The 17212-nt window shown below is 45.5% G+C and overlaps 1 pseudogene; it reads right to left on the minus strand.

Moving 5' to 3' along the window:
- Positions 1-13961: 13961 nt before the first annotated feature.
- Positions 13962-14530, minus strand: LOC110563866 (cofilin-1-like; annotated as a pseudogene).
- Positions 14531-17212: the final 2682 nt, after the last annotated feature.

A 17212-nucleotide genomic window follows, 5' to 3' on the forward strand; every position in this document is an offset into this window, starting at 1 on the left:
AATCACTGTTGAAATGGTGTCACATGAAGCTTCCCATTCTGCAGATGTTCTGAATTATTTCATCGTGTAAATAATTTCATTGCCTCTCTTTTATCATGAACTAGGACACAGGGAATAGTCTCAATGGGAAAATTGTCTACATCAGTTTTTGTGCTGTGAAGCTTATTAAAATAATATGGTAGAGTCTCAATTATTTGTATGATAGCCAGGTTAAGAGAAAACTGAGAAACAAACACAGTTTTTTTTAAAGGCAGCTTATTTATTTAACACACACACACACACACACACATATATATACACACACATACATGAGTGGTCTATCTGCATGTACACTTATACACCAGAAGAGGGCATCAGATCTCAGTAAAGATGGTTGTGAGCCACCATGTGGTTGCTGGGAATTGAACTCAGGATCTCTGGAAGAACAGACAGTGCTCTTAACCTCTGAGCCATTTCTCCAGCTCCCACAAACAGTTTTTTAAAAATAACCATAACATTTTGGTGCCCCACCTTGGGCACCAGCCCTATGCTCTTTCCTGCTCAGTGATTGGCTATAAGCTGCCTTATTGGCATACCAGGGGTCAATTGGGGAGCAGTATTTACACAACATTGAGATAGGAGGTTATCAGAACAAGGAGTACAACCAGATCTGGGGGAGGGGGGTACATAAGTCAGCATTTAAATTATACAATAACCTAATTCCTATATCCAGCTTCTTATCCAGCTGCTGAGAAATTTCTGAATATTGGATGAGGTATACATCTACACTTATTACTAAAGCATAGGTAATTCAGTTTCCGTTTACCAGGACCTCCCTTAATTTGAATCAAAGGTCAGCTACCTTGGGCAAGGGCATCTAGTTCCTGGCCAGCCCTCACAGCCTGCATCATCTCAAAGACCCCACCCTAATCTGCTAGCTTTTCAATCTTCTCGTTTTCTCTTCTTTCTGCCTCTTCCCTCCAGCTTTGGCAGTGTGAGTCCCTAATAAACCTTTCTTTCTACCAACGGAGCAGTCTAGTTCAGTGGTGTCACTGCGCCCTCACTTACAGCAGCTTTATCTGGGGCAAGTGTGGGGGACCCACAAAGCAGCCTGCTTTCCAAGCCAGCTTTCCTGCCTCCGTTTGCTATAGTGGGCTGTTACGAAACTCAAATCTAGGGCCCAAATGAAAAGCAGCTGCTTGTAGGGCAAGCTTTCTAAGGTCCCCTTGGCTTTAGGCTAGACCTCAGAGATGCAACTTTAAGGTAGGACAAAGGTTTCCATGGAGCAAAAGTGGGACAAATATTGAACAATGCAGGGTCCCTGTAGTTCCATTTGTCCATGGATTTATAAGGAAAGCATCCTGCGTCAGAGTCCTCGGTGGGCCCTGTGTAAGATTTTCTTTCATAGGGAAGTCACCTTCTCCCGGGACACAAGAAAGCCTTTATCCAAAAAGGGATAAGGACCTTCTCGGGCCATAAGGTCTGGCTCACAGGCAAACAGAAGCCAGCCTTCCTTCTCGGGCAGCCGGTGGCCTGTGTGGCATCCAAAGCGGAGGTGATCACTCTACTGCTGCCATTCTTGGCTAATCTGATGAATCAGCGTATTCCCAGCCTCTCCCTCACTCAGGGAGGTGATTGATTGTGTGTTCTGCAGGCCTGCCAAGGGTGACTTATGTAGAATCGGGACCCATCCTCTATGTCTCCGAGTGCGCACGCTTCCCACCTCTCACACACATCACCCGACAGAAACATTTGTAAACCTTTCTCAGGCACTTCGCTTGCCAGCAGTTTTGATCAGAGACATTCTCCTTGCAGTCAGAAGCATTCAACTTTTGGGGATCCCTCTAAGATTTATTTTTATTTTTATTTTTATTTTTTTCAGATGAGAGGTGGAAAGGGAGAGATGAGAAGGGAGGGAGTATAGGGTTTCGTCCATCCAACTGCTTTGAGGCGAGAGCCTCCAGGGAAACAAATGAAGGCAGAGTTTGCTTGGAGCAGGCCAGGGACTGGAGCCTCTGAGAGCTCAGGGAGCAGATCTCATCTTGAGGCAGCAGCTGCAGGTGGGGGGGAGGGAACGTGGGGACACTTTTGAGAAGGGGGTGAGATGAGCCTCTGCTTCCAAATCCAAGTGTTGTTTTTGTTTTGTTTTTTTTTTTCCTTCCTCTCCCTTCTCTTCCCTTCCCCTCTTCTTCTCTTTTGAGACGGGTTCTTACTGTACAGTCAGGCTTGGCCCCTTGAGTGCTTAATCACAGGTGTGCACCACTACGCTCGGCTGAAATCACACAATACGGCAGCTGTGTATCAGGCAAGGGCTTTCTTGTTTTCTTGCCCGCATGGGCCTCGTGCTTGCTAAGGCAAATGCTGAACCACAGAGCTATGTCTCCAGGTCAGGCATTTCTTATGGATGTTTCGATGGACAGAGTTACAAAATCATTCCAGGGTACAACTCTGTCACATCCTGAAATCTGGGTGTGTTTTGCATCTACTGGTGAGGATGATAAAGGAAGCTGTTCTGTGGTCTTAGAGGCAAGAAAGTCCCAATCCAACCCTACGGAAAGAGTCTGTTCTAGTTTGCTTTCTGTGATTAAATACCATGACCAGAAGCAAGTTGGGAAGGAAAGGGTTCTTTTGCTTATAGGTTAGGGTCTACTGTTTAGGGAAGCCAAGGTAGGGACTCATGGGAGAGAACCAGGACACAGAGCCGAAGCAAAGAGCACGGAGGGAGTGCTGCTCACTGGCTTTCTTTCCATACCTTGCTCGGGCTGCTCTCTTAAACAACCCAGGACCACCTGCCTGGGGGATGGTACCGCTTAGGGTGGGCTGGGCCTGTCCACATCAATCATTAATCAAGAAATTGCCCCCGTGGACTCGGGTACAGGCCAATCTGCTAGAGACATTTTCTCAGCTGAGGTTCCCTCTTCGGCTTGCTTCCTCATACTACCTAGAACCGCGTGAACAAGGGTGGTATCACCCACAGGAGGCTAGGACCAGCCCCATATCGCTCATTAGTCAAGAAAACTCCCCCCAGATTTCCCCACAGGCTTATCTGACTGATGCAATTCCTCATTTGAGATTCTGTCTCCCCAAATCATGCTAGCTTCTGTTGACAAAAACTAACCAGCACGGAGTCAAAAATGGACTGTGGTGGCTTCTTGGACCCTGTGGGAGCCATGGCTACTCCATCCGTCTGTATTTTCCAAGTGATTGTTTCTATAGAGCAAGCTGGCCTCGAAATCACAGAGATCCAATCATCTCTGCCTCCCAAGTTCCGGCATAAAGGCATGTCTCCCACTCCCCAGCAGTAGTCTCAGCTCTAACAGAGTCCTGATATTAATCGTGGCAAAGGTAACCTTTTCAAGCCTTTTCCAAGTAGCCCCTTGGAAATGTGAGTGTCCTTCACTGACGTCATTTACCATCCTTATCAATATCACTGTCAGCACTAGCAGGATCACCTCCCTGCACCATCACACACACTGTTTATTAAGTACTGTGGTGGTTAATCTTCATTAGCAATTTGACTGGATTTGGAATCACCATAGCAACACATCTATTGGTGTGTCTGCCAGGGTGTCTTCAAAAAGATTTAACTGAGGCCAGCCAACCCTGAATGTAGGTGGCACCATCCCAGGGGCTGGGGTTCCTGATCTGAATAAAAGGGAAAAACAAGCTAAGGACCAGCATGTAGCTCTCTGCTTTCTGCCTGTGTATACACTACAACCAGGCACCTCGTGTTCTCGTTGTCACGTCTTTCTACCATGAGAGACCATAATCCTCTCAAACTTCGAGACAAACCCTTTCTCCCTTAAAGGGCTTGTCATGTAGTGAGAAAAGTAACTTCTGAGTATGGTTTCTGTTACTGTGGTAACCACCACGACTAAAACCACTTGGGAAAGAAAGGGTTTATTTTGGCTTACAGGTTACAGTCCATCATTGAGGAAAGCCAAGGCAGGGACCCAAGACTTGAAGCAGAAGCTAACAGAGTGGCACTGCTTACTACTTTGATTCCAGGCTCATATTCAACTACCTTTCTTTTTTTTAATATAATTTTTTGTTTATTACAATTTATTCACTTTGTATCCCAGCTGTAGCCCCACCTTCATTCCCTCCCAATCCCGCTCTCCCTCTCTCCCTCATCTCCTCCCAGGCCCCTTCCCCAGTCCACTGATAGTGGAGGACTAACCCTAGCCTATCAGGTCTCATCAGGACTGTTTTTCATAGTCTTCCTCTGTGGCCTGGTCAAGCTGCTCCCCCGTCAGGGGGAGGTGATCAAAGAGCCAGCCGCTGAGTTCATGTCAGAGACAGTCTCTGCTCCCTTTATTAGGGAGCTCATTTGGAGACTGAAATTTGCAGGCAAATGGTGAGAACTAAAAAAGATCATCCTGAGTGAGGTATCCCAGAAGCAGAAAGACACACATGGCATATACTCGCTTGTAAGTGGATGTTAGACACAATATAGGATAATCAACTACTTTCTTAAACAACCTGGACCACCCACTTAGGGATAATATCACTTATCTGTGCTTCTATCAATTAGCAAGCAAGAAAATGCCCCCACAGACCAATTTAATGGAAGCAATTCCTCAATTGAGGTCCCCCCTTCCCAGGTGTGTCCTAGTTAGGGTTACTATTGCTGTGATGACACTCCATGACCAAATGCAAACTGGGGAGGAAAGGGTTTCCTTGGCGCACACATCCACGTTGTATTTCGTCATTGAAGGAAGTCAGGACAGGAACTCAAAAAACCAAACAGGAACCTGGAGACAGGAGCTAATGCAGAGGCCACTGGAGGGATGCTGCTTACTGGCTTGCTCCCCATGGCTTGCTCAGCCTGCTTTCTTAGAGAACCTGAGACCACTGGCCCAGGGATGGACCCACCCACAGTGGGTTGACCCCACCGTGATCAATCACTAATTAAGAATCTGCCCTACAGGTCTGCCCAAAGTTTGAGCTTATACAAGCATTTTCTCAGTTGAGGCTCCCTCCACTCTGATCACTCTAGCTTTGTCAAGCTGACAGAAAACTCCCCGGCACAACCAGGCTTAGCCATCAAGGAAAACCGGAACTGTAGTGTAGGGCCACTGCTGTCAGAAATCAGACTGTGTACTTTATAGGAGTTTTGTAAGCGGTTTATGGGAGGAACGTGGAACGGTGGCACTAAGAAGTCCCAGAATGTTGTACAAAAAGCTTAGCATGCCATTCTGATGGGAATTTTGAATACTAGAATGTAAGGACAAATGTGGGCAGTGAAGCCTAGCTTGTGAGGACTGGGGCTGGGGCATGGACACTATCAAGGACTAGCAAAGATTCTGGCTGTGTTCTGTCCATGAGAACTTGAATGAGGCTTGTTATAGTACAAGAATAGCCACCCCAAACCGCTCAGACTCTGGTCTCAGATATGGATAGTTTGTTGGAAGCCTTTTCCAAACTGATTGCAATCAGGGACACAGGGGGACTAAGAAGCCTAACTATGACATCAACCCATTTTCTAAAGACAAAAACCATAATTAGCTCATATGCGGGGGGGGGGGGGGGAGCAGATGGTGGTACAGGGTGGTCAGTTCTGACTCAGCTTATTTTTATTTATCCATTTATTTTGCTAACTAGACGAGCAGTTCTAGCTGACCTTTAATCTGATTGGTCCCAAGTAAAGTTTATGGTTAGGGCCAGCTGTGCTTATGGTTGGGACATTTCTAGGGACAAGAAGGCCTCAGAGTATGCCGAACATATGCATAGTTTTCGGTCAACCCGATCTTGTACAGATATTCTTTTACGTCAAAAAAAAAAAAAAAAGTTGAGATGTCGCTGGTGGGCCTGAAACAAAAGTGGCTACATTTATGCCAAGATGACAAGGCCTTAACAGGCTGAATTACAAAGTGATGGATTAATGTCTTTTTCGGAAGAGATTTCAAGACCTTATAACATTCATACTATGGCTTCGTTACTGCTCACTGCTGTTACTCAAGCCTGCAATGAGAGTGAGAAGAAAAATATGAAATGTATAGTAGAGCTGAGAGGTGTGATAGAATTACAATCTTCAGACAAGGGAGGTATACGCAAAGCGGCTGTACTTGTTAAATAGATGCTAGCACCATTAAATAGAAACCTTTTCTTCTGCTGGGTGTGATGGCACACGCCTGTATTCCCAGAATTCCGTTACTCGAGAGGCAGAGGCAAGCGGATCTCAGTGAATTTGAGGATAGCCTGTTTTACACTGTTCCAGGCTAGCTGGGGCTACATAGTGAAACAAAGGAGAAAAGGAAGGAAGGAAGGAAGGAAGGAAGGAAGGAAGGAAGGAAGGAAGGAAGGAAGGAAGGAAACCTTTTCATAATTACTTTTCTATTGCTGTGAAGAGACACCATGACCAACCTATAAAGGAAAGTATTTAACTGGGGCCTGCTCACAGTTTCAGAGGGTCAGTCCATGACCGTTATTACAGGGAGCAAGGCAGCAGGCAGGCATGGAGCTGGAGCAGCAGCTGAGAACTTATATACTCTCTTCATCTTAGAGGAAGGGAGAAATACTGAACCTGGCCTGGGCTTTTGAAACCACAAAGCACACCCCCAGTGATGTACCTTCCCCCACAAGGCCACATGTCTTAATCCTTTCCAAAACAGTTCCATCAACTAGGGACCTGGTGTTCAAATCTATTTGGCTGTGGCAGCTATTCTTGCTTGTCAACTTGACTACATCTAGAATTAACTAAAACCCAAGTAGCTGGGTACACCTGTGAGGGACTTTTTGCTTAATTAAATCATTTGAAGTAGGAAGACCCACTTTTACTCCAGATCTTTTGAACTGAGATGATATACCTTTACTCCAGATCTTTTGTGATGGGAAGATACACCTTCAATCTGGGCCATACCTTCTGTTGGCAGCCTATATAAAGGGCGTAGAAGGAAGCTTACTCTTTACTTCCTTTCACTCTTGCTGGCAAGTCCATTCCTCCACTGGCATTAGAGAGAACATTATGTTGGGATTCTGTTGCAAACTTAAGACCAGCTGAGACATCCAGCCTCATGTTCTGAATAACTAATGGATTCTTGGACCTTTCATTGGTAGACAGACGGTTTCGGACTAGCTGGATCACAGCCTGTAAGCCATCCTAATAAATTCTGCAAGTTCTTTTCCTCTAGAGAACCCTGACTAATACAGATTTTGGAAACAGAAGTTGTTCTAGAGCAACAGAAGTATAAGGATGAATCTTCTAAGTATTTGGAATAGGTTTTCCAATTTGCCAGCACATACAGTTACTGAAACCTCTCCTAGAAGCTAGCAGGCTACCGAAAACACATGGTGTGAACTCTTTTACAAACTTAAGGAGACAAATGTGCATGAGTATTGTGATTCACTAGCTGTGAGAGGCAATGAATTTGGTAACTCTGTATATAAAACATTTGCCAATTTGTATAAAGAGAAAAATGATGGTATGGTTGGTTTCTCCTACCATCTTTGGATAAATTGATAAAGAAAAAGATGAGCTCCATGATATAATTAACCACTTTCCCATCTCAGAATAAGGTGAAGGGCAACCGTGAACTCAGTGATAAGACTGACAGGCTCCAGATGTGCATAAACAGTCTAAAGGTGTCTACGTGTGCCCTGGAAGAGAATCTTCTCTCCAGCAGCAACAGAGATCAAGTCATGGAAAATCAAACCAAAGCCCTCATTATAAGGTTGCCTAAAATACAGCAAAAACTCTAGTCTCAGGGAGTCAGTGGTTAAAATAAGGACATTAGCTGATAAAGAATGAAATCCTGTAAGTTGGGATTGTAATGTGTGGGTGAACCCTCAGGTTCTCAAGGGTCTCCCATTCCAGGAGACAGAATCTCTCTGTGTAGCCTTGGCTGTCCTGGACTCACTTTGTAGACCAGGCTGACCTCAAATTCACAGAGATCCTCCTGCCTCTGCCTCCCTTAGTGCTTGGATTACAGGTGTATTCCCCTGTGCCTGGCTGGTTTTCAAGGTTTTATCTCAATTGAGGAAGTAATGTCTCTACCCTTAGCAGAATATACCCAAACACCCCCTGAAATATTGCCTTTGATTAGGAAAATTAACCCTTCATTGTCTGCTAATCCAGCAGTGACTTTCTCTAAAGAAGATACAGATGATAGTTGCCTTTAAACCTATAACTAGACTGTGGTAGTTGGAATAAGAATGGCTCCCATAGGCTCATATATTTGAATGCTTTATTCATAAGGGAATGGCAGTACTTGAGAAGGATTAAGAGGTATGCCCTTATTGGAGTAGGTGTGGCTTTGTTGGAGAAAGTGAGTCACTAGGGATGGGCTTTAGGGTTTCAAAGGCTCAAGGCAGGCCCATCTCCCTCTCTTTTCCTGCTGCTTGTGAATCAAGATGTAGAACTCTCAAGCTAGTTTCCAGTGTCTGACTGCATACTGCCATGCTTCCTGCCATAATGATAATGGACTAAACCTCTGAAACTGTAAGTATGTGCCAATTAAATGCTCTCTTTTATAAGAATTGCCATTGTCATAGTGTCCTTCACAGCAATAGAACTCCAACTAAGACACACACTTAAGGCTAAGCAGGCTCCTAGAGGGTACATGGAAAGTGTAGTTCATTAGGAGGTACACTACACTACTAAAGAGATTAATGAGTTTGCTAATTCATTCAAGCAGAAGCCTGGGGAATGGATTTTAAGGGTGTGGGATAGTGGTGGAGATTTTACAGCTCAGAGAAATCGCAATGCTAGAGTGGGTACACTGTGTAAAACCTAACCCTCCATGATGGGAAGACCCAGGAGTCATTTAGATGTAAAATTGTCGGTGAAAGAGGCACCAGTACATCTGAAGAACTCTGTTGCCATCCTTTTTCTTGTGGGTTGGAGACACTACTTAGGGTTGGGGACATTTTCTTAGGGTTGAAGGCAATGCTGCTCAGTTGAATGAATTAAATGAAATGGGTTTAATTGGGCCCTGGGGGTAGCAAGGGTCCAGGTGGCAGCACTGAATCCCCAGGGGCAAAGGTGATCGCGGGCAGCATGGACAAAGCAATGTCCATCAATGCCCTGACCAGCAATGGGCAACACAGGCAAAGTGATCCTTATTGTGGCATAACTTGTATGGACCTTTGGCACTGGATCATCAATTATGGTATTTGGGCACCAGGCATGAAATAGATAAGAAGCCTACTGTGTTTTTGTTTGATCTGTATAAGCAGAAAAATTCTCAAACAAATGAAAGCAAGTTTACATTAGATCATGGCAAAAGGGAATTTTGGCCTATGGCCCAATTTCCAGACTTGAGCCAGTTTGCAGACCCAGAACCTCTTGAATGAAGGGATGGCCAGGCTTTTGTATCACTGTGGAAAGCCTTGAGAAAACACCTAAAAGTTTTACTGTTAGCTTCTCCTTTCCCCTTCTCCCATCCTTCCCTAGGGGGACTATGGCATTTTACAAGGGTAACTGTACACAGGAAGAAAGGAAACAATCAGACTTTCTGGGGCCTGTTGGCTACTGGCTGTAAATTGACACTTACCCTGGGAGAACCCCAAGAAACACTGTGACAATCCAGTTAAAGCAAGGGCAATCAGGTCCCAAAGAAACCCAGGACAAGTGGCTAACTGTGGGGTCTATTAGCATACCAAAGTGCCACCTAGCCCTTAGGCTCACTCAAGACCTGTGGCTCTTCCCAGCACTTCTCACCACACCCCCTACCCTGTCCAGCTCAGGGGCATGGCTTCACTTCCTCCAACTTCTCTTTCCTATATAAACCTGCCATTTCAGCCATGCCCTTTGCTCTCCTTTTGGTTCCTTCCTGGCCCCTTTACCCTCTTAGCTCTCTTCTCTTCCTCTCTTGCCCCCTCCCCTGCCCTCTGGCTGCCCCTTCGCTTTTTCCTCTCATGACCTGGTTCCAAATGCCTCAGGCTGGTCTCTTCCTCACTTCTACAATAAAAACCTCCTCACCTATCCCTTGGAGAGGTCATGTCCTCATTTTCATTCAGGGGCTTATGGAGGTCAGGTGATTAATGGAGTTTTGGCTGAAGTCTGACTCATAGTGTGTCGGTGAACTCATCCTGGGGTCATTTCCCCAGTCCCAGAATAGGTAACTGGGATAGATCTACTTAGAAAGTTGGCAGAATTCTCACACTGGTTCTCTTCTCTGCGGGGTGAGGGCTATTATGGTTGGAAAGGCTAAAATGGAAGCCTTTAGAATTGCCTCTGCCAGGGAAAACAGTGATACAAAAACAGCATTGCGTCCCTGGAGGAAATACAGAATTTAGTGCCACCATCAAGGACTTGAAGGAGGCAGGGGTGGCTCCCACCCTAGATCCCTCTAACTCTCCTATCTAGCCTATGCAGAGAACAAACAGATTGTGGAGAATGACAGTTGACTACCAAAACCTAAATCAGGTAGTGACTCAAACCGCAGCTGCTGTACCAGATGGGGTTCCTAACTTGAGTAGATGAACACCTCTCCTGGTACATGATATGCAGCTATCGATCTAGCAAATGCTTTTTTTTTTTTTTATCAATATCTGTCCGTAAGGACCATTAGAAGCAATTTTCTTTCAGTCGGCAAGGCCAGCAGTGTACCTTTACAGTTTTACCTCAAGGGACGTATTAACTCTTCAGCCCTGTGTCATAAAAGAAGGGATCTTGGCCCTCTGTCTCTTCCACAGATATCACATTGGTCCACTCTATTGATGACAGGATGCTTATTGGACCAAGTGATCAGGGAGATAGAAACTCTTTTGGACTCATTGATAACGCACATGCGTATCAGAAGATGAGAAATATGTTCAACCAAAAGTCAAGAGCCTTCTTCCCCAGTGAAATTTCTAAGGGTCCAGTGGTATAGGGCATGCAGAGATATTCCTTCTAAGATATAGAATAAGTTATAGCACCTGGCCCCGCCAACCACCAAGAGGCATGTAATGAGCCTGTTTGGATTCCGGAGACAGCACAGTACTCACGTACGTGGGTGTGGTACTCCAGCCCATGCACCAAGTGAGCCTGAAAGCTGCTGGCTTAGAGCGGAACCTGGAACAGAAGAAGGTTCTGCGACAGGTCCAGGCTGCTGTTCAGGCTGCTCTACCACTCAGACCATACAATCTGGCAGAGCTGATGGTACTTAAGGTGTCAGAGGTAGCTAGGGATGCTGTCTGGAGCCCTTTGGCAGGCCCCATAGCTGAATCACAGAAGAGACCTTTGGGATTTTGGAGCAAGGCGCTACCATAATCTGCACACAACTATTCTCCCTCTGAGAGACAGCACTTGGCCTGCTATTGGGCCTTGGTGGAAACCAAACATTTGACAATGGGCCGCCATGTTACCATGCCACCTGAGCTGTCCATCATGAGCTGGATGTTATCTGATCCCCTAAGTCATAAAGTAGGATGCGCACAGCAACAACCCATCATCAAATGAAAGTGGTATATTCATGATTAGACCCACAAATGTCTTGAAGGCACAAGCAAGTCACATGAAGAAGTTGCCCAAATACCCATGGTTTCTTCTCCTGTTATTTACAATGCCATCTGCTGCCACACATGCACCTAGAGCCTTATGGGTGTGCCCTATAATTGGCCGACTGAGGAAAAGACAAGGGATTGGTTTCTGACTGTTCTGCCCATTATTCAGGCGCCACCCAGAAGTGGACAGCTACAGCATGACAACCCTGAAAGACATTGGTGAAGGGAGATCTTCACACTTTGCAGAACTCCGGGCAGTATACATGGTCTGGAAGGAGAAATACAGTTTGTCTGGAAGGAGAAATGACCAGATGTGCAATTGTCCATTGATTTGTGAGCTGTAGCGAATGAACTGGCTACACAGTCAGGGACTTGGGCAGAGCATGATTAGAAAATTGATTAGGAAGTTGTCAGGGGAAGAAGAACGTGGATAGCTCTCTGCAAATGGGTGAGGGATGTGAAGATACCTGTGTCCTATGTAAATGCTCATCAAGTGGTGACTTCATCAGACGAGGAGCCCAGTAATCAAGTAGATCAGATGAGCAGTTCTGTGAACAGTCACCCTCTTTCACCAGCCATCCCTGTCTTTGCCCAGTGGGGCCCATGAACAAGGTAACCATGGCAGCAGAGACGAGGTTATGCACGGGCTCAGCAACATGGACTTCCACTCACCAAGGCTGACCTGGCTACAGCTGCTGCGGAGTGCCATGTCTGCCAACAGCAGAGACTGACACTGAGCCCCAAATGTGGTACCATTCCCTGGGGTGGTCAGCCAGTGAGCTGGTGGCAGGTTGGCTACATTGGACTGCTTCCTCCATGGAAAGGAAAACGCTTTGTACTTAACTGGAGTAGATACTTATTCTGGTTATGGATTTGTTCTTCCTGCGTGCCTCTGACAAAACCACCATCCATGGACTTACAGAATGCCTTATCCACCATCCTGGTATTCCACACAGTACTGCCTCCAATCAACCAACCCACCCCATAGCCAGAGAAGTGCAACAGTAGGCCCATGATCATGTAGTCCACAGGTCTTGCCATGTTCCTTACTATCTTGGCCTGATAGAAAGATGGAGTGGCCTCTTGAAGACGCAGCTACAGTGCCAATCGGGTGGCAGCAGCCTGGTGGGCTGGGGAAGGGTTCTCTAGAAAGATGATACATGCTTTGTATCAGCATCCAATATACAGTATGGTTTCTCCTATAGCTAGGATCCACAGTCCATGAATCAAGGAGTAGAAAAAGGGATAGTATCATTCACTATCACACCTAGTGATCCACTAGGAAGATTTTTGCTTCCTGTTCCCATGACCTTAAGTTCTGCTGGCCTAAATGTTTTGGTTCCAGAGTAAGGAGCACTCCTGCCAGGAAACACAGCAAACATCCCATTGAACTGGAAGCTCAGACTTCCTCCTGGCCACTTTGGGTTTCTTGAAACCCTTAAACCAAGAGGCTAAGAAAGGAGTAACAGTGTTAGGAGGGGTGATTGATCCAGGTTACCATGGGGAAATTAGATTGCTTCTCCACAATAGAGGTAAGAAGAATTATGTCTGGATTGGAGGAGACTCTTTAAGGCATCACTTGCTGCTACTGTGCCCTGTCATTAAAGCAATGGGAAACTGCAACAGTCTAATCCAGGCAGGATGACAAAGAGCACAGACCTTCAGGAATAAAGGTATGGGTCACTCCTCCAGAGAAAGAGGTAAGACCTGCTGAGGGGCTTGCTGAGGGTGGAAGAAATACAGAATGGGTAGTAGAGGGAGGTAGTTATAAATACCAGCTAAGGCCAGAAATGAGAATTATAGTTGACATGCGTGTTTCTGTTAAGAATGTGTTTGTAAAGGTTTCTGTGTTTTTCTTCTTTTTTTAATTATAGTTGACATGTGTGTTTCTGTTAAGAATGTGTTTGTAAAGATTTCTGTGTTTTTCCCTTCAATTTCTTCTTTTTTGAATTAGCTTTGTTTATTGTGTTTGTTTGGTTTTTTTATTTATTATGTATATAATACATTGCCTGCATGTACACCTGCATGCCAGAAGAGGGCACCAGATCTCATTACAGATGGCTGTGAGCCACTATGTAGTTGCTGGGGATTGAACTCAGGACCTCTAGAAGAGGAGCCAGTGCTCTTAACTTCTGAGCCATCTCTCCAGCCCTGTTTGTTTGTTAATTGAAGGTCCCTTGCTGATCCTGCTTTCATGAGCGGCCAAGATCAAGGGAAAGGAGAGGGCAACCAGCGCTGCAGGGAGGGGTCATTTCCATATTTCATTTCCGCACAGAACTAAACCAGACAAGCACAGAGTCACTATTGTGGTTAGAAATTGGCAGCATGGCATGGAGAGGGATGAGGAGTGGGGATGTCGTTAAAAAAAAAAAAAAAGGCTCCCCCCAAACTGGGTGTCTGGGACAGAACTTGGTCTGCTTCAACCCAAGAGGAATAAGAAGATCAACATCAGTTTGGGAAGGCCAGAACCATCAGGGGATGGAAGGAAGAGGACAGTCCAAGGGGTGAGGGGGTCCTTTGGCAACTGAGGTGAAGGGGTTGCCCTTCTTCTGCTACGATTCCCCTCCCCCCAGTCTGGCAGGAAAGGGGCAGCCTGCAACACCCAAGAGCAGGTCTGGGGCTGCTAGATGCTCCAGGCAGGGGCTTGGAGGCTGCCCTCCAGGGAGGCCTAGCTTTTCAGGCAGGGTGCAGCGCTCCTCGACCACCTCCTACCAGTTTGCTCGTATTTCATGCTTGATTCCTGTCAGTTTCTTCTTGATGGCGTCCTTGGAGCTCACAGACCATTTTGCTTTTAAGGAGTGCACTCTCGGGGGCCCAGAAGATGAACACCGGGTCCTCCTTGCTCCTTGATCTCATAGGTTGCATCATGGAGAGCAGAGCGGCAGTCCTTGTCTGGCAGCATCTTGACAAACGTGGTGTAGGGGTCGCCCACAGTCTGCCCCACATCTCCTACTGGGCTCTCCTTGCCCTCCTCCAGGATGACGTTCTTCTTGTCCTCATGGAGGCAGAAGAGCACTGCCTTCTTGCATTCCTTCACTTCCTTCGGTGAAGAGGAGTTGTGAACTTTCACGTCATTAAACGCCTTGATGACACCATCAGAGACAGCCACACTAGGGGCCATGGTTCCAGAAACCAAAAGGGAGACAGGGAGAGCTACAGAGAAACTGAGCCACCGCAGCTGCTGCCTGGATCTGACTGACCCTTTCACAATTTCATTTTCATGTGCTGTAACGTCAATTAAGAGAATATCAGTGTTTATCATATTGAAGTTTGAGATACTGAAAGAGTGCCCTTCAAGCACATTGCCACTTATTCTAAATTTATAATGCATTTGTGGTTGTCCAAGGGATGCTTATATCATGTTAGGCATAACTATGGTCTGCTTATTGTTTTAATTTGGAAATTAACCATGACATAAGGAGATGTGATTGTGTGTCAAGTTGACAAGAAAGTCTTGAGATGGCTTGTAGAGGAATTTTAATTCAGAACATGGCTGTTCTGGCAAGAGATCACATCCAAAACCCTCTAGGTTTGTGTGATCCAGTTGGAATGTAGACACTCTGGGCAGTGGTGGCATACACCTTTAATCCAGGAGACAGAGTCAAGCACATTGATTGAGTCCAAGGCCATCCTGGTATAGAGCAAGTTTTAGGTAAAGAAAAGCTTGGGTTCCGGTGTGATGGTACACACTTTTAATTCCAAACAATAAAGGTAAAGTTAGTTGGTAGAAGGAAGCACCCATATTTGAAAGTGATGCCCAACTGAGTGATAGAAAAAGTGATGAGTCAGAGGAAGATTTGACAGAATAGAATATGCCCAACTCTCACAAGAAAGAGGAAAGGGAAGCTACTTAAGAGAATGAGGGAGAGGAGACAGTTTTACAGAGCAAGTTGAAGAGAGAACAAGCTAGGCACAGATGAAGATAGAATGAGCCAGAGAATGAGAAGGATCCAGAAGATAAGAACAGATTGCTAGAGTTAGTTTGAGGCCAAGAAGAGCAATTGAGTCCAAAGTTGAGAGAAGCCAGTTTGAATTAGTCATCTGGGAAAGGAATTTGAGCTAGACCAGCTGAGTTGAACCAGACAGACAGAATTCAGAAAGAGCTAGACAGGGTAAATTTATTTAGCAATAAGTCTCAGAGGCTGAAAACATTCTAGGCCTAGATTAGATTGTATAGAGACTAGAAGCTTCCAGGACTAGGCCTATGCTAGCAGACAGAGGCAGTGAGCTCCTGGGATGACAATTAAATCAGGGGAATAAAAGATACTTTTACAATGGCTATTCTTGCTTGTCAACTTGACAACATCTGGAATGAACTAAAATCTAGGTGGCTGGATACAACTTTGAGGGATTTTTTTTTTCTTTCTTAAGTAAATCATTTGAAGTGAGAAGATCCACCTTTAATCTGGGACACACCTTCTGCTAGCAGTCTATATAACAGATATAGAAAAAGGAAGTTTGCTCTTTGTTTGCTTGCTCTTGTTCTTGCTGGCAAGTCCATTCCTTCACTGGTATTAGAGCCTATTTTAGGATTTTAGCATATACTGAAGACCAGCTGAGACATTCAGCCTCATAGACTAAGCAACTGCTGGATTCTTTTTGTAAATATCTATCTCTCTTTCTCTCTCTCTCTCTCCCCTCTCTCCTCTCTCCCTATCATCTTCTGATGATTCTGTTTCTGTGGAAGACCTAAACTGATACAGATCTTGGTATCAAGAGTCATTCTTAGGAAGAGAATTTTAAGGTGAGGTACTTGAATTGGTCCTGGAGTTCCTGGAAGTGGTTCTGTAATTGGATTAGATTTAAAGATGCTGATGGTTTCATTTTCAGGGATCTGGCAGTAGGGTTTATAAAAATGTCACTGTTGCATATTCTCAGTCCACCATCTACAAGAAGCAGAGGGTTGAGGTATTGTGTCTGTGGTACTACTTTTGAGCATTTTTTCCAAACTAATAAATATAAAGAAACAAACCATTTTCTCCTAATGTTGAACAGTGTAAGAAGGAAACATGAGCTCAGAAATTCCCAGTTCAAGAGATGACTAAATATCCCAAAAGCTTCTGTGTGTGTTGGGAAGGAGACCCTTATCTCTTGAGCCACATGGCTGAGACTGCAGAAAATGAAATGAAGAGTTTCATCCTGGGACTGGCCGGATCGTGGCGCATGCTGAATGTCCATCCCCACAAAAGGACCGAAGGTTCAACCCCAGCCCCAAAGTGTTTACTCTGAAAATAAAGACCAACACTGGGAAGGAAAGGGATCTTGAAAACTGTAGTGTGGGTATGTGGGATGGTGTTAATAAAGTTGGAGGCTTCCATTCCCCGCCCCCAGTTAGGTAAGTCCTCTTTGCCTTTGTTAGAGCCATCCTCATCTCTGTTCTCCCGCCTGAGGGAAGTGGCCCCTGCCCCTGAGAATTCTCACCCTAAATCATATGATGTGGCCCTGATAGTTTGGGGAGGAGACACTGGGTCCCATGCTTCTCAGCTCATGCTCCCACACTGTCCTCTCAGAAATTACACTACTATGCAGGACTTGGAAGGCAGGCATCTAGTGTTTTAGGCAGGATAACTTGGAACTCCATCATCTGGGGCCAAGTCCTAGCTTTGCAAAGAGGGGCCTTGGGTGTCAGTTTTCCTTTCTGTGAAATGGGACTGGTATCAGTCAAGGTCCTCTGGAGAAGCAAGCAATAGACTAGGATAACATTTTGGAGTACACTAGGCTCCTTCCTCAAGGGACACAGGGGTGAGAGAGGACTCACAGACTCGAGTATCCGGGTTGCTTCTGAATCCTGAAAGTCAGCAGG

This window comes from Meriones unguiculatus, chromosome X, assembly GCF_030254825.1.
Source record: "Meriones unguiculatus strain TT.TT164.6M chromosome X, Bangor_MerUng_6.1, whole genome shotgun sequence".
Classification (NCBI taxonomy): Eukaryota; Metazoa; Chordata; class Mammalia; order Rodentia; family Muridae; genus Meriones; species Meriones unguiculatus.